Source organism: Adiantum capillus-veneris, chromosome 21, assembly GCF_014529385.1.
Source record: "Adiantum capillus-veneris isolate H3 chromosome 21, ASM1452938v2, whole genome shotgun sequence".
NCBI lineage: Eukaryota > Viridiplantae > Streptophyta > Polypodiopsida > Polypodiales > Pteridaceae > Adiantum > Adiantum capillus-veneris.
Window position 1 is genome coordinate 72,573,141 of NC_140951.1, and position 27,616 is coordinate 72,600,756.

General features: G+C 39.7%; 1 pseudogene; it reads left to right on the forward strand.

Annotated features, from left to right (window-relative positions):
* On the forward strand, positions 1 to 26,679 carry LOC147431148 (uncharacterized; annotated as a pseudogene).
* The last annotated feature ends 937 nt before the right edge of the window (positions 26,680 to 27,616 follow it).

The window sequence follows — 27,616 nt, forward strand, 5'->3', positions numbered from 1 at the left end:
ATGGCAAAACCAATTGACAAATACACATCATGGTTTGAAGTTGTTGGGGAGTACAAGGTTCGAGAAGAGAATGCGGAGTTGCGAGCTCGTAATGCTGCATTAGAGCTGCAACTTGAGGCAATCCGGAAGCAGTTGATAGTGCAGCAGTCTGAAGTTGAGTTGGGAGCACAAGGTGCTCAGTTGCAGGAAATTCCTGAGGGCGGTATGGATGTAGCTGTAGAGAGTTCATTCCTTGTTGTGCATGTTGATGCCGAACCCATTGCTGGGGAGTCACTTGTGAGAGATGCTGGAGTTGATGAAGCGACGCAAAAGCTGGGAGTAAATGGAGAAAAGCACAGTGGTTGAAGGCGGATCAATGGATAGTGGGTCCGAGGTCAGCCTATGGCTCAAGCCACCGGGTTGTGCCAAGTGTTAAGGCTGCACCACGGCGGATTAGTCTTTTTGGGTTTTAACTTATGTTATGGACCTTAATAGGATAATGTGTCTTTTGGGATCTTAGTGAAGGGATGTGATGTTTTATGTAAAAGGGGTGTTCGGGCATAGCGAGAGGAGAGATACGCTGATGCAGCTGATGTAATGGTGGATTCTATTTGTGTCAAGGAAGTGAATACAATTTGTCATACACTGTTGTCTTCTTTTATTTCTGTACTCTTGTCAACCTAGTGCTCTGAATACATAATAGATGAAGCAGTGGCTGTCTACAGAGTATGTCTGTGAGAGTTAACTGAAGTTTGTGATGATGGCGGATTTCTATAAATGCATGTGAGAAGTTGCTAGGCAGTTTGTCATGAGTGCATGGTGTTGGAAGTGTGGATGTTTAAGGTTAATAATACAAGTATGAATCCACAAGAACGTTACACTGTGATTTCACACCTGGCTTTGTGAGGGCCAATAACATATGGCTGCATATATACCCAAGCACCTTTGGTGAGCTCTTGTGGCACCCACTCATCATCTATACCTCTTGTGTTGTGGCATGCAAGTGTTGTGACCTCATCCTTTGGCCGCCTTTGCGGAGTAGAGCTGGCCATGGCTGAACAAAGACAATTAGGAGGAGGAGCAGGACCTTGCTTGTTGCTACAATGTAGGTGGGAGTAAGTGATAGGAGAAGGTGGATAACCCTTGCTTGGTGTGAAAATGGGAGGTAGTAGGGGAGGAGAGAGGAGCTTTCTTGTTGTAGCAATGGAGATGGTGTAGAGAGAGAGTGTTGGAGTAGAGGGTGAGTGTGATGGTTGCAACCAAAGAGGGGTTGGAAAAGGGGTCTAGAGAGAGAAAAACACTTTTTGCCTGAGGACTAGTCCATGGGGGGGCTTTGGATAGTAAACATGATGTTTCAAAAGTTTTTGAAAAAATTTGAATTTTAGGGTTTTTTGGTGCAAGTTTTGACTTTTTGAGATAAAAAAATGTTTTTTTGACCATAAACTAGGTTTAGGGAGGTTTTAAGAAGATAAGATTTGAGTTTTTGAAATTTTGAAAAAAATCAAAGTTTTGGGATTTTTTCAAAACCGGATCATAAAGGAGGGAAGTTGGAGGTTACATATGGCCCACCACACCCCCCTAGGCTCCCCACCTTCTCACTAAGTAAGAGGCCATTAAGAAGTGTAAGACTACTTTGTTCCCCTACTTTTTTCAGGGCATAGAGTGTGTCCACCACCCTCTTCTCATTGGTTGGTCTCTAATTAACTTTAATCCCAAAGGGCACCTAGAGGGTTCATATTTTTCCTAATGGTAATGAGACTTTTCTAAGACTTGTGTATTCCATATGCCTGGGTTTCCGTAGTTTTGAATGAAGTATGGAAAATGGATGAAAATGATATGTTGTAAATAAAGAAAAATTGGTAAGCACAGACACTGGCATATTTGTTTCTAATCACAAGAATGGTTTTGAGACTACCATGTAAGGAGTAATCTGAATTGGTAAGCATAGACACTGGCATATTTGTTTCTAATCACAGGAATGGTTTTGAGAGTACCATGTAAGGAGTAATTTGAGTGTCTATCCATGCTTTCTTGAACGATTTTCTTAGAAGTTGTAGGTTCTCCTTAAACTTGTTGAGATCCTCTTGTGACCAATCATCTTTGTCTCACATCAAAAAGAGCACGGTGGAACGTCAGACATCAACCTTGGCGTTGTGAGTAGCTGGCTCTTGGTCCTTTGCGGCCATATGCAATTTTTTCCATTGCAGATACTCAAATTTGCTAACGTAGGTGGAGTGATATATCCTTCCACGCTTTGTAAGCTTCACATCTTTTATGCCTAGTGGTTTAGATAGGAATTTGCGAGCCTTAACACCATCAATGGATGGTTTGCAAGGCACATCCTTCTCATTGCTTGATCTTTTCTCATCCCACTGGATTTTGGCTTTGTCCCCATGGAGCTCCATATGTGACAATACTAGTTCAAAAGCCTCTAGAGCCATCTGGTGCTCACTTGACTTCTTCATTTTCCAAGCAAACGCAATGTAGAAATATACTAACTTCTCTACAATTTTGCAGAGACCATGTATTGTACAAATGTGGACATTAACAAGTGGAATTACCGGAACTCGGTGAAAGTGATCCAAGTCAATGTGTAAATGATATTTAGGACGCTTGGTGAGGAGGTTTGAGGGTGTGGAGGATAGAGCCATTAGTGCTTAGTGCAAGGAAGATGAGAAAGATATTATTGCTCAGTGCAAGAGGTCTGTAAGTGCTTAATGCAACTCTAAATGAGAAAGCTATTACTGTGCAGTGTAAGAAATGTTGACTCTCCCTCCAAGATGACAAGGTGCATTAAATGTAATTAAAAAGAGACATTCCCTCAATCATCACAGCCGTTATGACTCTGTCAAAAGAATTTACTTGGAAGGACACTTTTTGAATGGTTGTATGAAGACACCTTTTCTTTTACCACACCTATTTTCTAGAGAGAGAATGCTGAAAATTCTATGTTCTTAGAAGGCCCTCCAAATGACCTCCAAAATTTCCTAATGAATATGGATTATTGCAATGTACCCTTGGTTTTACCACAATTGAATTGTGATGATATCTAAAGATGTGTCACTAGACTATTGGCACTACTAACCCCTACTTAGATCTAATAGTATATATGTATGCATATACATACATATCTACGTGAGTGAGTATGTATGTATCTCTACAAGTGTATATGTGTGTATATACATACATATACGTAAGCATTAAGTATGCGTATATATATGTATCTATGTGAGTGAGTGTGTGTATATATGCACATAGATATATGTGTGTGTGTGTGTGTGTGTGTATGCTAGAGCTTGTGTGTATACATGCTAGGTATGTAGGTTAGGTATAGGGAGAGTAAAAATTGGCGCGGTCCTAATACTTTCTAATGCATCTCTTGTAGATGTTGGATGAGAGAACATCTAGTGGAGCGAGCAGCCATCACATTCTTCCTTTGGTTGGTTCACGTCCCAGGTGGGCGGCTATGATCTAGGGTGGACGTCGCCTCCAATGGACCTGAGTCTTGAGATGGTAGGTCCAAACTATGGATTTAGATTTATATGTAGCTATTTTTTTGTGAGCAAGGGTGAGGGATTTAATATTTACGTAATTACGATAAATTTTGTGTGATCACATTGAGGTCTTATTGACACATTTACATGATTACACTAAACATGATCACAAAGAATCCAGTTAAGGGTAACCTGGAAATCCACTAAAATCCCACCGGGCTTTTCAGTATTCCCAGCGGGCCCGTCGGGCTTTTCCATTTTCCCTGCAGGCCCGCCAGGAATATTGAAAAGCCTGGCGGACTCGCAGAATTATATATATACGGGCCCGATTGGGCCCGCTGGGTGTTATTTCATTGCTTCATCTTCACACACACACACACACACACACAGAGCTCATTGACCTCCTTTGCAGGTACGTCGAGAGGAGAGAGGAGAGAGGAGAGAGGGAGAGAGGGGGTCATGTGGGAGCGTGCTCTACGTCGTAGTGCACGGCAGTAGTGGCGTACCTGACCACACGATCCGTGTATGTGTTATGTGTGTGTATGCTTTGTGTGGTAGCGTGCCTTTTGTCGTATTGCGCGATAGTCATAAGGTACCTTACCACACAATGGGAGTGTGTGCGTAAGCTGTCCTACGGACCAGTGCTTACCACGGGGCATCACCTAGGTGATGCGGGGAAGATGGTGTCCTTGTGGTAAATATTGGCTTACTGTCTGGGTACTACGTCGGTAACGCGGAGAATCTAGTATCCTTATGGTAAGTCAACTTCCCTTCCCCTTTTCCAAAAAACATATGGGCATCGGTTGGTAACGTGGCCATATGATGTTCGTATGCAAGCCATTATTTCTCCTCAGATTCAGGCGGCACTCGGTGGGTAACGCGAGTAATAGAGTGTCGTTTGTTAGAAGCATCTGTTTTTGCATAAATGTGATGTTCAGGTCGTTAACCAACCGTACGAACGTCATATAATTTGTATGTGCATGTGCATTTATTTTTTAAGTATTAACTATATGAAATACTTGGTCAATAACGCGGTTGTGAAAAGTATTTCATATACAAATGTTTGAATTGTTTGATTTTGTTGTTTTTAACTGTCCATATGAATTATATACCAGCTAATCATATTCAAAAGAACTCCTTATTTATCAATCATCACTATTTTAAATGCTCCATTTATATACATTATATACAAAAAAGTATTTTCACACAATTTGCATGTTAAATATTATTTTTAATCTTTTTAAAGGACCTCAAGCAGCACGCTATTTTCAATGCTTTATTTACATAAATTCTCTGTAAAAAAGAATTTGCACACAATTCGCATGTTAAATATTCTTTTGTATCTTTTTAAAGAGCATCAATTATCATCGCTAATTTGAATGCTACATTTACATAAATTCTATGTAAAAAGTGTGTGAACACAATCTGCATGTTAAATATTTATTTCCATCTTTTTAAAGAGCAAGACATTCTTTGTAATTTTCTACTCCGATTTTTATACTTTCAATGTTTTAAATGTTTTTGAAGTCTTTAAGTCGGTGTCTACTTTGTTTGAGCTAGTATGTGTACACGGAGAAAAATATAAGTTAAAAATTCAATATATGCTAAAATGTGTTAGACTGTTATTATGTATTGTTTGATCTGAATTAAGTTCTTATAAACCACTTGTTTGATCTGCATTTTACATGTGTAACAGATTGCAATTTTAAGCAAAGATTGTTTTTAAATTTTTATCGATATTTCCTTGCACATTTCTTAAAGTCTACAAGTCGTGGTTAAGGGTTTGCCTATAATAATGTGAGAGTGTTAGTGTCACTTGCAACCATGAATGACTATTTGATATGCTGTTTTTTATTGTCCAATGCAAATATGACACCAGACCAAAAGAAAAGTATTATGCGTGCCATTCGTAAAGAATGTATTTTGGCAATCTCATGATGTGTAGATCGTTGCATACAGCAGATTAGTGAAGTGATGTCTTCATCAAAGATCTCACTAGTGCTATATGGGAGAACACAGAGTGTAGGTTGCGAAATGAAGGCCAATACGAGTTGTTGACTCCAGCAGGGACTCGAGAATTTGACCCCCACCACAAGGTTAGGACAGTGTTGGGCAATATGAAAGTATGTTGCAGAGACTTAAAAGAAGATATCCCACCTGCCTGCGACATGTGAAAATTAGAGCTCTGGGATAAATTGTGGGAATAACAGAAGGTAAAGATGAAGTGTGTGAAAGCGCAGGACCAAGCAGCCTTACCCGAGAGATTGAAGATGGGCCAAGATGCGCAAGCAGCTTTGGGAGGTCGATCCAATGCCAGCGGCACCGGCACAATCATGCGCACGGCTTTGAATTCCAAGTGCGCTCATCTTGTCGGAATCCCTCACAAAGCCTTGGTAGAAGGTATTGGGGTTGGAGCAGGGTCCTTTGGTGTGTGCACATTGTACACCATCAAAGGCATCTCTTTTTTTCCAACCACATTACATATGTGGAAAATTGTTACAAGAGAGGGAGTGAGGCAAAAATTGACAGCTTTCAGACAGAGAAAGAAATGCAAACGCTTCACCCCTCCATTGTAAGGTGCATTGGCTTTACTACGGAAGCTCTTTGGATCACAATATTCCCATACTACAATGGGGGTATCGTGGGCGACATGATGTGCCGCTTACCATTCACTCACGGATTCTTCAAAAGACACATGCACAAACTACAACATGGTTGGATGTCATTGCTTGCAGCAAATCTTCATGTACAAGAGATAGACACGGCACAAATCAAAGCAATGATCGAGCAAATGCCAACCATTTGTCACACCTTAATCGATGGTGTTGTTGCCGCCCACTCAGCCGGGATAGTGCACAGTGACCTCCACCCCTTCAACATAATGTTGGACTTTACTTGCACCAATAAACCCCGCGTCGACATCATTGATTAAGAGATTATGCTTAGAACACCAGCTAAACGTGCACCAATTAATTATCTGCATCCAAGCGCACAATTGGACTCTACAGTTTTGGAGGCAGAGAGAGCAGGGGATGTCGAGATGGCTAAGCGACTGTGGATTGCTCCAGAACTATACGATCCACAGTGCACAGATACATGTACACAAAAGAGAGCAACATTTATGCATTGGGCTATCTATTCAACATGCTAGCAGATTTTTGGAGTGCAGTCAAAAAAGTTTATTTTTTCAGAAGAAGTTTTTCACCACCCACACGAAGATGTTATAAGGGCTATTCGGATTAAAGTAGATTGTTGGATGAAGTTAAAAGAGTGGGAGCAAAGAAGAAATGCTCCTGATGTGTTGATATTTTTCAAAGAACAATTAAAGACAAACCCTAACCCTGTCCAACATCCCCTTGTTGAACTTGCACTATCATTTTATCCGATCTAAACATTTTTATGAGCTACATGTCTTTTCCAGGGTATTCTATTTTTTATTGAAGTTTATTATCTGGTTTGAAGTGATTTACCTAATTGAGTCAATTATCTTTAGTCATTTCAAATTTGTCGTATTGAGTGTTGGTATTTCAAATTTGCCTTGTGGTTCAATTAGTCGCATTAGTTGTGGTTTGATTTAGTGGATTCTGATGTCTAATGTAGTGGACGAAAAGTTGCTATCTTGTGCATTTGTGAGACTGTTCAATCGTGAGAATATATATTTGCCAATGATATTGAATATTTGTCTATATGTTGATTGTAGCTCCAAGAGAAAATCGTCGATGAAGAACAAGATATTGGCACATCATCAGTGCCCGATGATCAACAACGAGTAGCTGTTAATGCATTTCAGCGCATGATATCTCTAGCACACGGTATGTCGGCACAACAAGCGATGTGCGCTGCTCGACGACTCTCAAAATGGGCAAATCCAAACCATATACAATGGAAAGAGATCAATAAAGAAGTGACGAAGGACATGATCAAGACCATATGGCCATGTGAGGACGCAAAGATCAACAAAGGAAGGTGGAAGGTTTCGAAGTGCAACCATGATGCGATAAAAAAAAACGTTGAGAGGATTTACTTGGAAGTTTATGGCCATCCCATGCACAATGCAGATTGTGCGCTATATTTTGCAAAAATGCTATATGTTCACTTTGTGCAATAGTGCGACCAGTAGTGTTTTCGTCAAAGGAGACAATTGTTGCCACTCATGATATAAGGGAGAGTTGTGTCACTTTCATCGAAGATGAGCTGGCATTAACAGTGGAAGGCGTCGATCTACAGTTAAAGAGAGAGAAGGATATTTACACGACACAGTTGACAGAGAAAGATGCAAAAATAGCACGACCTTCTATAGCCACCCAGACACCCCAACCCTCACAAGTTTGGATGGAGAAAAGCATTCACCGCTTAAGCCAGGACATTCAAAATCTGACAGAGCGAGTGAATCCAACACCTGTATAAGACCTACATTCAAGCAATCCTCGTACATGAAAAATCTCCACTACTTTCTGACACTCAAGCTAAACGAGCAATTCGAAAGCAAGGGAAAACATACCTAGTGCTTGTAAACCAACTCTCAAGCCAAGCGAGCAATTTGAAAGCAAGGGAAAACATACCTAGTGCTTGTAAACCAGCTTTGCTGAAACTAAAACTTCACATCACTCTACACGTGATGAATTTCTTTCACAATTCAAAGATTTTTTCATGCATGATTTGCCTCATGGAATACCACCATCATGCCCTAACCGCACATAGGGAGATACAAAACTAAATCACAAATTGACTTGATCGAGGACTTATTAGAGCTTATAGGAGCTCTAGTACTTCTTGTTAAGAAGAAAAATAGAACCTTTCATATGTGTATTGACTACAAGGCTTTAAATAAGATCACCATTAAGAATAATTTTTTTGTTCCCAAAGTTGATGATCTACTAGACAAATTGAAAAGGACAAACATTTTCAGTAAAATTGATCTTAAATCGGGATATCCTGAAGTTAAAATGTTTGAAAAAGATGTTTACAGAACTACATTCAGAACACAAACGGGACACAACCAATTTGTTCTCATGCCATTTGGTCTGACGAATGCACCAGCTGCCTTCACATTCATGATGAACATAATTTTTAATGACCATTAAGGTTTCGTCATTGTATTTTTTGATGATATACTGGTGTTCAATAAATCTGAGCAAGAACATAAGAAACATTTAATGCGTGTCTTTGACCTTCTTTCACAAAACCATCTATACGTGTATTGCAAAAAAAAAGAGTTCATTTTTCCAATCTAAAATTGAGTATTTGGGACATCGAAAAAGGGAATACATGTAGACCCCAAGAAAATTGAAGCTATTTAGTCATGCATGAGCTACGTTCTTTCACAGGTCTCTCCAGTTATTACAGGAAGTTTGTTCGTAATTTCACTTATAAATCTCATTACCCGACTCTCTTGCTAGAGAAAACCACTCCATATGTATGGACTAATTACAATAAAGGCTCATTCACTGCATTGAAGAATGCTTTTAGTAATGCACATGTGTTACAATTGCCTGACTTTTATCGACCATTCTTTGTTCTAGTCACTAATGCTAGTGGAAAGATACTAGTGCAATTCTTATGCAAAATAACCATCCACTCACATTTGAAAATGGAAAAATTAAACCCTCTAAATCTAAATTCAGAAAATATAACAAAGAATTGATTGCTATAATGCATGCTTTGAAAATTTGGAAACATTGTTTAATGGGTGCCAATTTGATAATCAAAACTGACCAACAACGTGTAAGTATTTATTATCTTAGCCCCTAATAGATAATAAGCATATTAAGTGGGTTGTTTTTATTCAAAGTTTTCAACCAAACATTCAATACCAACCTAGTACAAAAATGTTATAGCTGATGCTTTGAGTCAAACACCCTCTCTTAATAACCTATCAACCATTACATGCACTTCATTTGATTATATGCCTGATACCTATGCACAGTATGATGATTTTAAAACCACATGGTTGCATATGCTTGACAATTTTGTGCACACATTTCTTGAGTACACCATATAAGAAAATTTTCTCTACTTCAAACAAAAGATGTGCGTCACAAAACCATTCCGTATTTTACTCAATTGAAGAATTGCATAAACCACCTTATGTTGGACATAGATGATTTGTTGCTACTTTTCAAAATTTATATCGTGATTTGTATTGGCCTACTATGAAAAGTGATGTTAAACAGTATGTTTCATCTTGTGTGAGGTGCAAAAAGATTTAAGTGGCAACAAGTAAAACATTAGGTCTTTTATACCCTCTCCCCATTCTTGAGAGACCTTAATAGGTTGCGATGATGAGCAATGCATAACATATCCATATGATACAAAGATAATCCTTAACTAAGTTGAGTTTCTTTGTGTCTAATTCTCCACACAAAGCAACCCAGGTTGAACATCATGTATTAGCTATGAAGAGGCTAAATCTATCATTACATTTTTAGAACTATTGAGCAAATACTCTCTCCAATTAGTCTACTTCTTGCTTACATAGGCTCAAAATATCTTCAAGCACTTGACTTACATGCTCGGTCAACCATCAGTCTTTGGATGATGATGACTACTTAAATTGAGCATCATATATAATCTTTTGGACGCGGCTCGTCAAAAATGATTGGAAAATTTTCGATCACAATCATAAGCAATGTTATTGGGTAGCCCATTAAGCTCATAAACATTCTCCATGAACTAAATCTAGAGTTTGAATTGGTCACTTTATAGGAACAAAATTTTTATCTCGTAGTCTACCACAACCCAAATAGAATCATGTCCACGATTGGTATTCAGTTGGAAGACCAACAATAAATCTCATAGCGACACTTTTGGAATTCTCCTTTAGGATCTTGAATGGATGTAATTATGCCTACTTTCAAAAAATCAAGTCGACAATATAAGATGTGTTCTTTGACTCCTCGAAGCAACTTTGGCTAGTAAAATTGTTGCCTTACTAGCACATATGTCTTCCATATCTCTAGATAACTTGCATTGGATTGTCATGGTATTCATAAAGTATTGGGGTTTATAATTTGAGTCCATTGGTACACATACTCTCCCCATATATAGAAAATACCCAATATCGATTCAATTTATCACTCATCAAAGGCGAACCATGTGTAGAGTTATCAATTACACTTGCTTTAAAGTGAGAGAGGATCTCTCTTTTTCACTACACATATCGTTGAGTATGATAGATCGTACTTACAATTGTGCTTAAGAGGTTTTTGTCACAAATAACTCTTTTACTCTAAGAAACTAACCAAGAGAGCATTATAGTAGGAATTTGTCCTCAAATCGTGCAAGAGGAATAGAATTCAAACCATCAACATGTGCATGTACACAATGTTTCCTTGAATTTCATATCAAGAGTTGTATGCCTATTACACCAATATATGCATACACGCCAGGCATGCCCTTCTACAACATGGAACTATAAGAGGCTTGAAGAGAGAATATATTAGCATACAAGTGATTACATGCATGATGAGTATTAAGCACTTGCATCTTCCATAAAGATGTACATACATGCATATCTTGCTACACACTTTTGGAGTTGTAGGAGCAGAGGGGAAAAAGAAGACGATGATTTCTAATAATATCTCTTTCTTTCTGTATGGATGCACAAAGACCACCAACTGTGGACCAAAAGAGCGTGGAGAGGCATACAACAAAATATTTTTAGAGCCTTGCAACACATTCTTACAATACATCTAAGCACTTATATTTTACAATAGAGAAGAGCAAAAGAGGGAGATCTTTGGGGATATTGTAGAATTAGATTAATGTCAACTTTACTATCTAAGTGCATCAATCAATAAATAATCCCCAAAACTTTGAGAATGACTCTTAAAGCAATATCTTATACATGAAAGACCCCATTCTAAGTTTTTTGTTTTTTCAAGTGAGGAAAATTTGCTTCTTGAGCTTTTCCTCCTCCTTTTCTAACCAAATTGAGCTCCTCCCTTAGCATTACTCAACTCTACACTCTCCCAAGTCTTACATGGCACAACAATTAAGGCACTTGAGCAAAAAAGTTTCTTTTGGATTGAGATTACTCATATCTTTGTGCTTTTGCATGTATAAAGCATTCATTTCATGCACAATGGTCTCTTTGAATACAGTCATGATGTATTGAGTTGGAGATCTCTTGTTTATCATTGATAGCCTATGATCACTGAAATTTGTTGCACATGTTGAGCCTGAGGATGCAAAGTAGTTTTGTTCTCCCACCAACAAGTAGCATCATGACGTTGAGGTATTTGAGGGGACGATTCTGTCTAATTGGATTGTATGGGTTTTATTTATTGTGTTGGAAGGCCATTGATCAACCATGGTCTATTTTGGAGATTTAAAAAGCAACCATGCCTGACATGAATGCTCTTTCTTTCATGGAAATTAAGGGTGCATGGTACTTGTGAGTGTGATAAGTCATATGCTAAGGTATGAAGTCATGGAAGAATGAGGGAAATTTCTCATTCCAAAGGAAGTGCTATAGAGGGCTCCACACACAATTCCACTTCATTGATAAACTACATTAATGACATCATCTTTCTATCAAAGATGAGGACTTACTCTACGATGGGAGAGTATATGTACCCTCATACTTAGGCACCGAGAAGTAAAGTCTTTTGGAGTGTCACAATAGTCTAAGTGCAAATCACCTTGGTGTAGAAAGACATATGCATTGGTAAGAAGGCAATCATATCGGCCAGTTTTGCATAAGGAGTTATCTGAGTATGAGTTATGTTGCCAAAGGTGCCAGGTGACCTAGGGAGAGCATCTTAAGATAGGCAATTCTTATGGCCAAGATTGCATGAAGACATATAAGATTATGTGTTACATTGCCAAAGGTGCCAAGTGCTTAAGCCAAAGTGACCATGAAAGACCTACAAATTGCAACTATGATTCTATTTGGACGGTGGTGGACTATCTGACCAAGATGTTACATTTTTCCTCGTTTATTCCTACTAAATTATGATCACTCTTGGATTATAAAGGCTATCCATGTAGAATGTCTATAGGCTATATGGACTTTGTATTGATATTGCTAGCGATTGTGATAGGAAGTTTGATTGCAATTTGAAGAGAACAATATTCTAAAAGTTGGGTGCTACGCTCTATCTCACTATAGCTAATCATTCCTAGGTTGATGATAAAATTGAGCATATTAATTATGTTACGAGATTGGGAACCCTCCTGTTGTATGTGGTTAACTACAATTGGGACAGCTGACGTGTAATGGTCATTTATTGTGTTGTCTTTCTAATTCTATTAACAGTGAGTTGATGTTGTGTAGATCGGAACTCTGAGGGCTGAGGAGAAGGCATCGGTAATAGATTATTCTTGTCCATTTCATTTGTATAGTGTTATTTAATAAATCTTGTATGTCGAGGCTTTTGTCAACAATCAACAATTTTATCAGTGGCACATTACCTTGCATATTCTTCTACCGATTACCACCTGCTTTGGGATAAGAGAGTTCCAACGCCATCCAAAATTCAAATTCCTCACAGAACAACCTGGTCAAACCCTCACAAATTTTAACCTTGCCTGGTGTTACACCTCTGGATCTGACATCATCATAGGTTATCGAGCTAAGTACAAATTACTTTGCTGATTCCTTTTATCTTCTCATTATTTTGCATACCAATCATTTACATCTGTATATATAGTCGTTAATATATATATATATATATATATATATATATATATATATATATATATATATATATAAAAGAGGAAAATATATAAAAAGAAAAAAGAAAAGTAAAGCACGTCATCATGGCCCATCTTTCACAGCCATCCTCTAAACAAAGTAGAAGTTGCTAAAGGTTTGAGAATAAGGAGTTACCTTGGGGCTACAACCTCAAGAGAACTCCCACTCCTCATCTATCACTTGTATGCCCTCTTTTGGGATCCTTACCCTTATGTAGCCATCTAAGACTCATGAAAGAGAGGAGGACCTCAAGCTCCCTAGGTTAGTGCACTAGTCATGGTTTCTCCCTTGTAAAAGCATGTTGCATAGCTTCTCTTTCCCACTTTGTATCCTTGTATTGGCCATGACACTTCTCTATCTATGGGTTGTGAAGCATACGTAAGTGGTTGATCTCTTATACTAGCTCCATACTCATTCTCTTCTCCATGTGAGGGCCCACCATCACAACTCCAGTCGGGTGTTCCATCATCCAAACTTGGGCCTAATGTGTCATTTCTACGTCAAACTCCAAGAACCACTCTGCAATGTATGAAATTGGCTTCGAAAACTAGTCATCCACGAACCATGCTACTCTCTAGCCACTCCCTTTGACACGTAAAGCCCTTCAATGTCTTCAAAAAATGCTCGAAGAGGAATAACTATTTAGGATGTATAGTCCCTACTACAATTTCCGCTTTTGTCAACTATGTGCACCAAGATATGCACTTCAAGGTAAGCATGGTTGAGGGGAAGTACATTTCAAATATACATGCCACGTCTATTGCATTCAAGCTTGTAAAAGGTGGAGAGCTCTCAACTGCCACATGCCAAATAAACTACAAATGAGAATGTCACATAGAAAATGGACAATACCCTTTAATTGAAATTTGATTGTCAATCTCATTTAGCAGGGCAACTTGAACATTATTAAGAACCTATTCCTCCCCTATGGAAGACCCTTGTCATGTAGACACCTTTGCTCCAACAACTCTTGAGCATACATCTCTCAAGGTTCATGCCTTAGGAAACCCTCATATAGATCATGGGACTTTGGAAGAGATGCCTAGTGACCTTCATAGACCATTTTCCTAAGTTTTGATGATTAACAAGCACACAAACTTGGCTCCCTTATTTACAGAGATGCATTGTAGCCATAGTCTTAAGTATTGTACTACATACACCACATTCAAATTAGGCTTGTACATATCTTTGCTAAAATTCTCATATGCCACAACATCATGGAGAAGCTTTCACTTCACATGAGAATTCTCCATAAGCCAAAAAGTCATGCATTGTCCACATTGGAATACCTCTAATCAAGGCACTATGACGATGGATTTGGCTCATGTCCACCACTTCTATGCCTTCCCATAATTGTTATGGCTCTTCTACTACGAGAGAAGATATACGTCCATGTTCTTCACTTTTTATTGACCCAATAAAATCAAGCTTAAGAACAAGTTTCCTTCGTTACCAACCACTGGTTGGACATGGTAGTTGGTAATCACAATGGGGCATACACTATAATATGTGCAAAATGGATTGTACATTGTCCATAGCCAAGTCAAACTGCAAATTCTTATGATCTTCCACAAAATATGGCCATGTGTCATCAATGTGCTTCCATACCATACTATTTGTAGGGGTTCTTAGCATGCCACATGTAAATCAATTGTTCTTGTGCAGAATTCAAGAACCACCATTGATTTGCATCGAAATGAATATTTGATGCACGGAACAAGCAACAAATATATTAGTACCTTTCCAACACTTTTTGTTCTTTGAGAACATTTTCATATCTTTCTGCACTACACTTTAGAGATATCTACATTCCTTCATACTTGCCTTGGAATAGAATGCAATCCTAAGGGTATGCATGTATGGAATTATAATCCATGCCTTGGAATAGAATGCAATCCTAAGGGTAAGCATGTATGGAATTATAATCCATGCCTTGGAATAGAATGCAATCCTAAGGGTAAGCATGTATGGAATTATAATCCATGCCTTTCTTTTGTAGACTCTTTCTTATGCCATCCCTCGATTCTACCAATGCATTGCGTAAAGTAAGAGAACATCAAAATTCACCTACAAAGCTCTATGATGCCAACGTCACTCTACCCAAAAATCTATTGCATGTTGAGCACTAGGCATGTCTTCAATCTAGACACCCTCGCTCCCTCATATAGTTGGGTGGAGGGCCTCTTCTTTCATGTCATCGTATGTGAACTCCTCTATGTTCATGGTTGTGGAAATCATGTGCTTGATCTTTGCCTCAAGCATCTCCTTGTTCAAAGACAACTTTTGCTATGTGTATGTTTTTCCACTCAACGATACATTTTGGTATGGATAACTACATGAAAATTGCCTTTGAGTTCCATGCTATCTCAAAAACGTGCTAGAGAAGTACTCTCCATCTCCATCTGACTCATGTACTATGCATACTTTCTTATCTCTTTTCAACCATAATCTTGAAATTTATAAAGTGATTAAACACCTCACGTTTCTCCTTCATGAAGAACACCCATGTCTTCCTCGTATGGTAATCAATGAAGGCAGCATAAGACTTGCATCTCTCCATAGATGCAGTCTTTGTTGAACCCCACACATTAAAATGCACTATCTCTCACAAATTTTTTCTTACAAGCTTGTCGTGAGGAAATGGTGCCTTTTGTTGCTTTCCAAATTGACAAGCCTTTTAAACCTTATGCATTTCATCCATCTTAAACATTGGCAAACCTATCACAAGCTTATGACTTTACATAGTTTTGGGTCTTTACACACTTGTATGTCTGATATGCTTGTGTCAAATGTCTATGTCTACAACATCTCCAAATCCTTGTGCAAGCATGGTAGCTTTCATCGCAAACACGTTTACACCAAGAGTGAACATTTTTCCAACCTTTTTAACTTAGGTAATGAGCCTTTTATTCTTTTTTGTATTCTTCCACATACATACAATCAAAATTGAGCCAAACCTGCAAACTCTCCTTGACATTTTGCCCATATGTAAAGAGCCTTCCATTCTTTTTGTATTCTTCTACATACATACCAACAAAATTGAACCAAACCTGCAAACCCTCCTTGACTTTTTGCCCAACGGACACCAAATTCTTTGTAATGTTGGATACATGCAATACATCAATCAAATACTTTCCCTTGCCATCTACCACCAAAGACAATGACACATTTAAATTATGTGAAATAGGATGTGTTGTATCGTCCCATCTCAACATCATCAAGACTATCCAAAGTTTATAAGTTCCAAAACCATTCACCACGGCTATTCATGTGATTTGATGCACGAAATCCACATATCATATGTTATGACCACAACGTGAAACATTTGCAAACACAATGCTCAACATATACTGCACCACAAAAAATCTCTTTCGGTCATTTTTACCCTTACTAGTACTTGTGCATAGTTTTTTTATTTCCTTCTTCATGGATACTCACTGTCGTAGTTTTGACTACCAAATGTCCAATATTCCCATCCTTCTACACACTGTTCTATGAAATTTTCCTCAACCTCCTTGACTCGCCCTACCTCTAATATTTCCTCTTCCACATGTATTTTTCCTTTGATCGTCAAAACATATATTGATTTCCAAGATTCTGATTCCATGATCATAGTGACCTCTTTGATCTGCACCATATCCTCTACCTCTATTGCTATTGATGTAGAATACTTGTTAAAAATTACTTGCACCATGCGAATATGAATCTTCACAATGTTCTTCTCTTCTGAAATTGGCAAGGAAACAAGGTCTGTAAAAGTTGAATTGTTTTCATGAGTGTGATTAGGGGTCTTAAACTACCTGTATGCTATCCCTAAACCATGCAAGCATGCTTTCACCTTGTCGTCGTCATCAACCATGGTGCCAATGGATGCAAGGGATTCACATACATCCTTAATTTAAAAAAATATATTCATTCACTTAGAAGCACATTCTCTTCACACTATCGAGATATGTCTTCAACTACAACTTCCTTGCCTTATTTTTAGTAAGACCAACTTTTTCCATGCCTCCTTGGGGGATTTGGCATTTTGTATATGCCCAAACATGGTATTCTCCACACTAAAACACAACTAATACATGACCTTTGTGCTCCTTGGTTGCAATTTTTTAAGGTTTTCATGTGTTCAAAAGTAGGATTCTCCTCAAACAACACTAGTGTGTCTTCCTGTTCACTTTCAATGTACTCCCAATAACCTTTACATATCAAAAAAATGATCATTTTGAACTTCAAAGCATGGAAGTTGTTATTGTCTAGCTTCTTACTAATATCTTTGATTCCATCATTAATATACATATTTGTAAAAAGATATGCACAAAACCTATACCCAAAATAGCTATCTATCACAACATGGGACCACAAGATGTGTATGTACACTTGATACACTATTTCACACTACTATATAATAGATTGTAGTACCAAGCAAGCTTCCTACTTTACCAAAATGGGAGATTTGTATAATCTTTAAGCTTTGCATTCCTACACACAGACGTGCTCTAGCTCTAGAACAAACACGAAAACACACTCGAATGAAAATTTGCTTATCCATAGTCCAAAGGGATGCATAAAAGTCCAAGAATACATTGTCTTTCATAGAAATCTCTGATTCCATTCGGTTGCTTATGCATAGTCCAAAGGGCTGCATACCTTTAAAAACACACGATCTTCCATTGAAATTGGCGAAATTGAAGATTGTTATCGACGCCTTCCAAAAACCATGGGGGTGAGTGTAGGATCAACACATTTTGGGGTATTTAGTAAAAGTTGTTGTATAGTGGTACATCAATGTATAGTAGGGGGGTTTTGTAAGGCAAAAATGATAGATTTTACAAAGGAAGAATAATATATAAGGGGTGTGCATAGGTGATGTCTCCCCTATTCCTACTAATGAACCCTCTTGGCAACACATGAGGAGGAGAATGGAGAAACCCTTACTCTCAATTACTTCTTTTGCTTCTCTTATTTGCAGCTCATAGATCCTTAGCTATAATTAGGCTGAGAGATCCTATGACACATTGAAGATGGCATTTAGAACATGCTTTTCCCCCAACAATGCTCACACTGCTTTAGGAAAATGTTGCACTTTCCTGCCTTAGTAAATTTTTGATCATGTTTTTGGATGAAGTGGAACACTTACAGCAACTTTGTTAAGTTTTACGTTGCTCTGCAAGGATAAAGTCTACGCTAATGAGTGAAAATGTATGTTTTTAAAGTTTGAAACCCACTATGTCAGACCTACAACTTCAGAATAAGGTCTAAGAATGGATCAAGCCAAGGTTAAGGCCATCCCTACACGACCAAAGATTGGTGTATCCATGACCAATGAACAAAGCTAAAGGACATGAGTTTAGCTAGGACAAGAGTAGAAATGCAACTTTGAGAATCTTGAAGTAGATTTTAGCTACAACTCCTTTAATAGCTTTTGTGGATCCTAATTTTTTATAGATGCTATAAATAAAGCCATTGGTGTAGTGCTACTTAAGTAGGATGGTCCTATGGCTTCTAAGAGATAGAAATTAGATAAATCTTATAATAATCATTTTGCATATGAGAGGGAGTTTTATGCTATTGTTTACAGTCTATATAAGTGAAAACACTCATTAAATGTTGTGTGATTTATGATTTAGTGAGATTATCAAATGCTTTCAATGTCCGATAGCTATGAAGAGTAGAAAGGCCGGATGGGCAAATATTCTTCACAAGTATGAGTGTAATACAATGATATGTAAAGGAAGATATAATGTGGTAACAAATACTCTAAGTAGGATGTGAGGGATTAAGGGTTTTAGTTTAATGTCATAAAATCTAATCTAACCAACCCAAATGATTTTCTCATATTAAACTGATCATTAATGTGGGAGAATAAACGAGAACAAGGGTTGGAATATAGACATGTGTTTATGGATCTGTCTCAACACGGGGCCAAGGTTAAAAGGGGTCCAAATGTGAGATGATATGTTAAAGAGCATTGCTACCTAATGGAGCTTAAAGACCGTAGGGTTAGCTTCATTAAGGACCTCCAAAAGTTAGTGTTCAAAAGTCCTTTGACCTTAGGCAAGCTAGGGCTGACCTTGAGGTGGGAATCATACCCAAGCATGAGGTGCTTGTTGGCTTGCTAAGTGTTAGTGGGAACCTTACCCAAAAGCTTGAGGTGTTTCTCACATGCTTAAATGACTAAAGTTCTTGAAGAATTAAATTCAAAGATAAGCCACCAACGTGCCATGCTTGATTGACTAAGTCTTTGAAATATTCAATTCAACCAAATGAATTAATAAGCATAAAAGACACATGTTCAAACGATCCACATGTGGCCCTCATGATGTGTTTGAATGCTATTGGATAGGTTTTAAATGGGTCCAATAAGAATTTAGATACATAAAAATAAATAATTAAGTTCTTTCTCTCAAAGAGGAAAAAGAGGACACATGTCCAAATGAAATAATAAATAATAAGAGAGAGAGAGAGAGAGAGAGAGAGAGAGAGAGAGAGGTGGAACAAGCATGAGAGGGGGGTATACTCTCCCACACACACACATTCTCTCATTGTGTGGAGTGCAAAATACAAGAGCTCCATCTCCTTCTCCAAGTTTTGTTGAAAAGTGGAGAGCCTACACCAACACTCTTGGCTATGGATTACAAATCCAACCAAGAGCCATGCTTCAATGCTTAAGCTTGCCATCTTCTTCATATTCATTACTATGCTATTATGCTATGCTAAGCAAGAAGAATGATGATAAATGAGGGAACTATTTCTTTCTCCTATGGAATGTTTCTTCTTCCTCTTCCTTACCCTCATTCCCCGCTAGCTCTTTCCACCTTCGAAGGTGTTTGAGCCTTGGGACTGAGGCTTGGGATAGTTAATGCTTTTTGCAAAGTTATATTAAGCTTGTGATGCATGAAGTTTTCCATCTTCATAGCATCACCAAGGTCACAAGGAACACAAAGATTATAGTGTAACAAAGTATAATACAAACACCTTTTGGAGGCGGAACCGGCTCCAAGTAAATCCGGTCCTCATCTACTGTCATGTTCTCTAATACTCTCTCTGTTGCAAAAGTATTGTTCATGTCAAGTTAATTAAGTACTATGTTTTTGTTGCTACCATCAATTAAGTTCACCCTCCAAGTTCTCAAAGTAATCTCACAAAAATGCTCACTAATTCTCTTAATTTCAATATTCTCAAAGTTCATAGGCCATTTCCATTACATTGGTATCAGAGCATTTGGTTTCTCTTTTTTTGCTTAAGAAGAGAGGTCCTTAAGTAGCCTATTAATGGTTGATTTTGTTAATTATCTTAGGGTAAGTGGAACTAGGATCTATTATCGATTTTGTTGAGTCCACTATGTGGGATATGGTGCACACCTCGGGAGCTTTGGTCTTAATAATGGGGTCTTTTTAGACTTGCCTACGGCTTTACCATTATTGAGCCATAATAAGTCCGAAAGGATATATCCCTCGATAATTCTGCTATATTAGACCCACCCCACTACTCTCTATAATTAGCCAATTCGAGCCGTGGGTGTAGATACTTAAATGCTTATTTTCAAAGGATAAGGGAGTAGCAACTAAGGTTTTGAGTTGCCAAAGAATACACTAAGTAAACACATAAGTATAATTAGCATGGATGACAATACCCAAGAGAGTAGAATGAACATTGATAACTTTGATTTTGCACATGAAGGTGCTAATGATGATGCCCCCATGTTTATCAATTATCTTGTTACTAGGTTGAATCAAGCTATGGGCAACCCTACTTTGCAAGCCGAAGTTACTCAATAACTTCGTGATTATGGGATTTTCCTTCCTCTTGAAGAGGAGAGAGAGCTTAGGAGGCCTCTTGATGAGACCCCCAAAAGAAGACTCTCTCCCATATGAGAGGAGGAATCCAAAGAACAAGAAAGTAATGAATCCCTAAGTTCCTTTGAAGATGTGGCTCCACAAAGACGGCGGTCTAGACAATCGCCAACTCCTCCCAAGAGAAAACGGTCAACACATAATCCTTCTCCTCGTCACTCCGAAAGGGAAGAGAGGAAACAAAGGAAGAAATGGTCAAGAAAGAGGTCACCCTCTTCTCCTTCTTCTTTACCTTCCGACGAAAGGTATGGCTATTCTCCTAGAGAATACAAGAGGGGAGGGCATCGCAAATCATACCCTGCATGGCGAAGATCACAAAAGCTCAAGAAGTTGAAATAGTATCTCTTTTCTCACCCATGATGGCACCTTTGGTGCCACCGACAAAGTATTGGCCTTCATCCAACAATTTGATGCGGCCTTTGGAGATGAGGGCTTCACGGAGTCCTCCAAGCTACGCCATGTAGCTATGCACTTTCAAAAATCAGCTCGTCAATGGTGGGCTAGTCTTCATGGCAACGGTGAAGCCCCAAAGACATGGAAAACTCTACAAGTTTCCATCATGAAGCAATTCCTTGCAAGCGATGTAAAAGACAAAGTACTTACCAAATGGTGCAGTTTGAAGCTTCTCTCACATGAGTCTATTCACAAATATGTGAACAAGTTTTGGGATTTACATCTCAAGGCTACTGTCTTCCAAAAGATAGACTTTGCCAAGCAAAAGCAACAATTTTGTGTGGGATTACCTGAAGAAATGGCCGAGTATGTCAACTCCCAATGGCTTGGTTCTATAACCGAAGTAATCCACCACACCATGGTTGCTTCCCGCATCAATTTCCAACAAGGGGCTAGACGAAATGTGAAAACAAAGACAAAAATGATGCAAAGGAGAAAACCAATGCCCAAAATTTTTCCCAAGGCAGTTTCTACAACAACAACAATAGGTCCAAGGAGAAGGGAGTTTACAAAGGTAAAAACAAAATCTCTCATGAAGAGCTTGACGCTTTTCGCAAGGACCATAAGTTTTTTAAGTGTGGGAGCAAGGACATGGCTATCATTCTTGCCCTAAGAAAAATGCTCTCAATGAGACTCCTAGGACTTCCACCATCGAAGCTCCAAAAGAGGATACTCATTGCAAAGGATCATCTCTCTCCTATGCTTGGGAAAGGTAAGGGAGCATGATGCCTTCATCTTGTTTGACCCTGGCACTACTCACAACTTCATATCAACGGAGGTTGCCACCAAGTTGGGCATTCAAGCTTTCGAGAGGGGAGACATTGTAATGGCTGACACAGCTTTCAAGGGACAGCAAGCCTCTGTTACTCCCTTGATTGGGAAGTTGAGGCTTCATGTCCAAAGCTATGTCAACAAAGAAGACTTTTTCATCTCTCCTCTCCAACATGAGGATCCTATCCTAAGGGCGCCATGGTTTGATCGCATGGTTGCCAACATGTAGTTCTTGAAAGGAGAATCTACTTCACGTATAGGGGAAAGAACATGTATATAGATTCTAATGAGTCTGGTCGTACTATACCACTTGTAAATTAACCAGCTTTTGATAAGTCAATGAAAAACTCGATTTCTGCGTACAGAATTTTTGTCAAAGAATCCACTAATGACGCTAATGGTTTATCAAATGGAAATGGTAGGAATCAAGAAGAGTTAGACTTGCCTAACTTTCTAAAAGGATTCCAAGATGTATTCATCGATGATATCCCTATGGACTTACCTCCAAAACGAGGGGATGATGACCATCGAACCGAGCTCCTATGAGGCGGTGAGCTCCTATGAGGAAGCTCACCGCCTGACAAGCCTCCTTATCGAGTTTCCCAAGCTCAACAAGAGGAGATTATGAGGCAAGTACAAGAATTGGTAGACAAAGGGATGGTGAGGCTTAGCTCATATCCCTTTTGTTCTCTAGTCCTTTTAGTGCAAAAGAAAGATGGAACATACCGCATGTGTGTGGACTATCGTGCACTAAACCATATCACTATCAAAACTAGATTTTGTGTACCTCGGGGTAGCCAAGAGTGTTGGTGTAGGTGGAGAGCCTACACCAACACTCTTGGCTATGGATTACAAATCCAACCAAGAGCCATGCTTCAATGCTTAAGCTTGCCATCTTCTTCATCTTCATTACTATGCTATTATGCTATGCTAAGCAATAAGAGTGATGATAAGTGAGGAACTATTTCTTTCTCCTATGGAATGTTTCTTCTTCCTCTTCCTTACCCTCGTCCCCCGCTAGCTCTCTCCACCTTCGAAGGTGTTTGAGGCCTTGGGACTGAGGCTTAAGATAGTTAATGCTTTTTGCAAAGTTTATGTTAAGCTCGCGATGCATGAAGCTTTCCATTCATAGCATCACCAAGGTCACAAGGAACACAAAGATTGCATTGTAACAAAGTCTCTCTTGATGGGAGAATCTATAATACAAACGCCTTTTGGAGGGGGGACCGGCTCCAAGTAAATCCGGTCCTCATCTATTGTCATGTTCTCTAATACTCTCTCTCTTGCAAAAGTATTGTTCATGCCAAGTTAATTAAGTACTATGTTTATGTTGCTACCATCAATTAAGTTCACCCTCCAAGTTCTCAAAGTAATCTCACAAAAATGCTCACTCTAATTCTCTTAATTCTGCTATTTTCAAAGTTCATAGGCCACTTCCATTACACTTCATAGAGTTGATGAATGACCAATTAAAATATCTTAAGAGCAATTGTGAGCATGACCCCATCATATCGAAAGGTATAAAAATGAAAAGCGAAGATCTTTTTCACTTAAAAGAAAGTATAAAATAATTACTCCAAACACAGATCTTGCTTGGACAAACGAGGAACTAATTGTTTGAAACATTTTTTCATTAACAATGGATGCTTACTACACAAGAGGAGGGTATGTGTACTTGTGGACTTAGACACTAGGAACCGAGCACTTTGTGAGTGCATGATAGAACGAGTGTAGGTCATTCAAAGCTACAAAAAACATAGACACTAGTATGACGGGACTTCTACTAGCAAAATTTACATCAAGGGGTCCAAGAATACATCTTATATAAGTCAAAAGTGACAAGTAAACAAATTTGAGTGTTTGAAAGCATATGGGTTTTTACATCCATCAAAGGTTCCAAATGGAAAGTTTTTCCATGGATATCATTATTGGTCTTCCCATCGTAAATCATGGACTTGACCCTATTTGGGTTGTGGTAGGCAGCTTGATAGAGATTTTTAGGTTTATACCTACCAAGTCAACAATAGACTTAGTATGACTATCCATGGAGCATATTTACAAGCGTTATGGGCTTATCATTAACATTAATATTGTTCATGTTTCAAAGTTCAACACTTATTTTGGGGGTCATGTTCAAAACATTGGCGCCAAATTGATGGTCTAACGGAGCGGGTAAACCAACTGCTTGTAGATATGTTTCAAGCATATGTAAGCAAGAAGCACGCTAATGGGTCATACGACATTAAATCCATCACCATACATACATCAAGAAAACCAATAAGGAGAATTGTGAATTTAGAGGAAAGGCAAAGTAGAAAGGAAGGTATGCCCAAAAGGCATGTATACAAACGCCACAAAACCTGGTTACATAGGCAAAACAAAGACTTTTCGTTTTCTATTTGTTTTGACTCTTCGTTTTCTACGGGATTCAGCTTATCTAGAAAGAGTGTTTGCCCCTATTAGAGTTTTCTTACAATGATTATAAGCATGCAAAGATAGGTATTTCTCTTTTTGAAATAGTATGTACCTAGCTGGAAAGAGTGTTTGCCCATATTAGAGTTTTCTTACAATAGTTATAGGAGGTAGGCGAGGCTACCTACAACTTAGAGTCTAGTGTGCTACGTGAGTAGTATGAGGAAATGGCTCATCACAATGAACATTGTGGTCTGCACAAGTATGTTAGTAGACTTTATGAATTCATGTAAGGGACAATTTTATGCTCTGGTTCCTTCCAAAAAGAGCTCTTGGTTCCTTCGATGTGAGACAGGGAGGGAAGAGTCCCTTTGTGTATGTACACTATACCCTTGTAAGTTCGAGAGTCTAAGCATCATAGGCTACTCGAGAGCTTAGTTTTGAATACATTCGAGCTTGGTTTCCTCAGCTTTAGCCACTCCATACGTACATTTCTCTCTGAGCCACTTTGTGGACTCTCAATTGCCACCCTCATACACTTTTCAAGTATCGGGAGTCAATGATTTAGCTCAAAATAGAGTATGTAACATGTTTCATTTTGGTCTTGTAGGTCATATTTGAAGTTGAGGACGATAATACTATCTCTTCAAGTTGTGAGGCTGAGTAGCAATCTTCACATATACATACAAATCTCCTCTTTTTCTCCCAATATAAATAACACGATAACATACACCACCCTTCATCAAGGCTCTCTCTCTCTCTCTCTCTCTCTCTCTCTCTCTCTCTCTCTCTCTCTCTCTCTCTCTCTCTCTCTCTCTCTCTCTCTCTCTCTCTGTGGCCCTGCCCCTCGCGCTCCCCTACTGCTGCTGCTCTGCCGCTTGCCGCCTTGCTGCCCTGCACCCTCATGCTCCCCACCTCTGCTGCGTGCTACCTGCTCTCCATCGCGCTGCCCCCCTGCGCCTGCCCTGCGCTCCCGCTCCATCTCTCTCCATAGCCCTGCCCCCCCCCCCCCCCCCCCTTTTTTGTCTATCCCAGGTTAATCCCCCCTCCTGTCTATCGTGCATCCCCCCTTTTTTGTCTATCGCTGATTATTTTAGCCTTTGAGCTTTTTATTTATTGTCTGTTTAGTTTTAGTATATCGCCCACCCACCCCATCTCTCTCTCTCTCTCTCTCTCTCTCTCTCTCTCTCTCTCTCTCTCTCTCTCTCTCTCTCTCTCTCTCTCTCTCTCTCTCTCTCTCTCTCTCTCTCTCTCTCTCTCTCTTTGCCCCTGCACCTGCCCCCCACCCGCGCGCTGACCCTGCACCACCGCCCTATGCTCCCCAACACCCGCCCCTCCCCCTGCTCTCGAGCTGTCCCTGCACCCCCGCCCCCTGCTCCCGTCCTCTACTCACCCGCATTGCCCCCTGCACTCCCGCCCTCTGCTCGCACACTAACCCCGCGTCCACCCCCTGCGTGTGTGTCTCTCTCTCTCTCTCTCTCTCTCTCTCTCTCTCTCTCTCTCTCTATCGCATATGACTATCGCGATGTCTCTCTCTCTCTCTCTCTCTCTCTCTCTCTCTCTCTCTCTCTCTCTCTCTATCGCATATGACTATCGCGATCTCTCTCTCTCTCTCTCTCTCTCTCTCTCTCTCTCTCTCTCTCTCTCTCTCTCTCTCTCTCTCTCTCTCTCTCTCTCTCTCTCTCTCTCTCTCTCTCTCTCTGTGTTAATTTTCTTAACGCACTAACCTTTTAACCCCCCATTTTTGTTAAGTCTATCGTTCAAGTCTATCGCTTGTTAAATTTAAGTCTTTTTAAGTCTATCTATCGTACTCTCTCTCTCTCTCTCTCTCTCTCTCTCTCTCTCTCTCTCTCTCTCTCTCTCTCTCTCTCTCTCCCTACCCCACGCGCTATTCCCCCCCGCCACCCCTCTCTCTCTCTCTCTCTCTCTCTCTCTCTCTCTCTCTCTCTCTCTCTCTCTCTCTCTCTCTCTCTCTCTCTCTCTCTCTCTCGCCCGCACTCTATCACATTTTTTCCATTGAGGGCACCTGGCCACACCGCCTCACGCTCCACCACTCGTCGTGATCGCCGTCAGTGTGGGTGCACACGTACATCCAGTGACTCCCAGCCGCCGCGCCCGCTGCTAGGGTGGGTGCACACGTACACCTAACTCCCTTGCGGACAACAATCAAGCATGAGGAAGATGAACCATAAAGCCGACCCTCTAGAGGATGCCATTCAAAAATGCAAAGAGGAGATGATGGAAATCATGACCAAGATGAACCGTAACCTCGAGGGCACAATAAACATACTTGAAGGACGCGTGCTGATCCAAGAGAGCAAGATAAGCACGTTGGAAGGCCGAGTGATGACCCAAGAGGAAGAGATCGCGTCACTCAAGAAAGAGCTCGCCGAAGCACGAGCAAGAAACGCACTGGAAGAGGGCGAACTACCACCGTTAGTAATCGAAGAAATCAACACGATCAAGGAGCAAGTACGGGCCATCAAAGAAGGAGAAGAGCAGCATAAAGAAATGACGACCTCTTGGGTGGATGTTCTTACCAAAACTCAACAGAAGGTGGACAAAGCCGAGCAATGGATCAAGGTGGCCAAGAAAGGAAAAGGCAAGGAGATAACGCCCACGCCCACACCCAACAACATTATTAATCAGACACTAGAGGAGGAACAGAGGAGAAGGGTGTGCGCTTTACATGTGAGAATCTGCGGTCTTAAAGACAAAGGCAATGTGGACGAAGAAGTAAAAGAACTCACAGCCTTGATGGGGATTCATGAGCCGACGCACACAAGGGCATGGAGAGTGGGCAACATAAAGAAAAATGGAAGCAGTGGAGAAACCTCAAAAGAAAGAGCACTCATCCTCCGTTTTCCCTCCCTGGAAGCAAAGAAGTCATTCTTGAAGAAAAGACCAACTCTTAAAGAGACTGGCATCTTTCTCGGGGATGATCTCACCCTCTCACA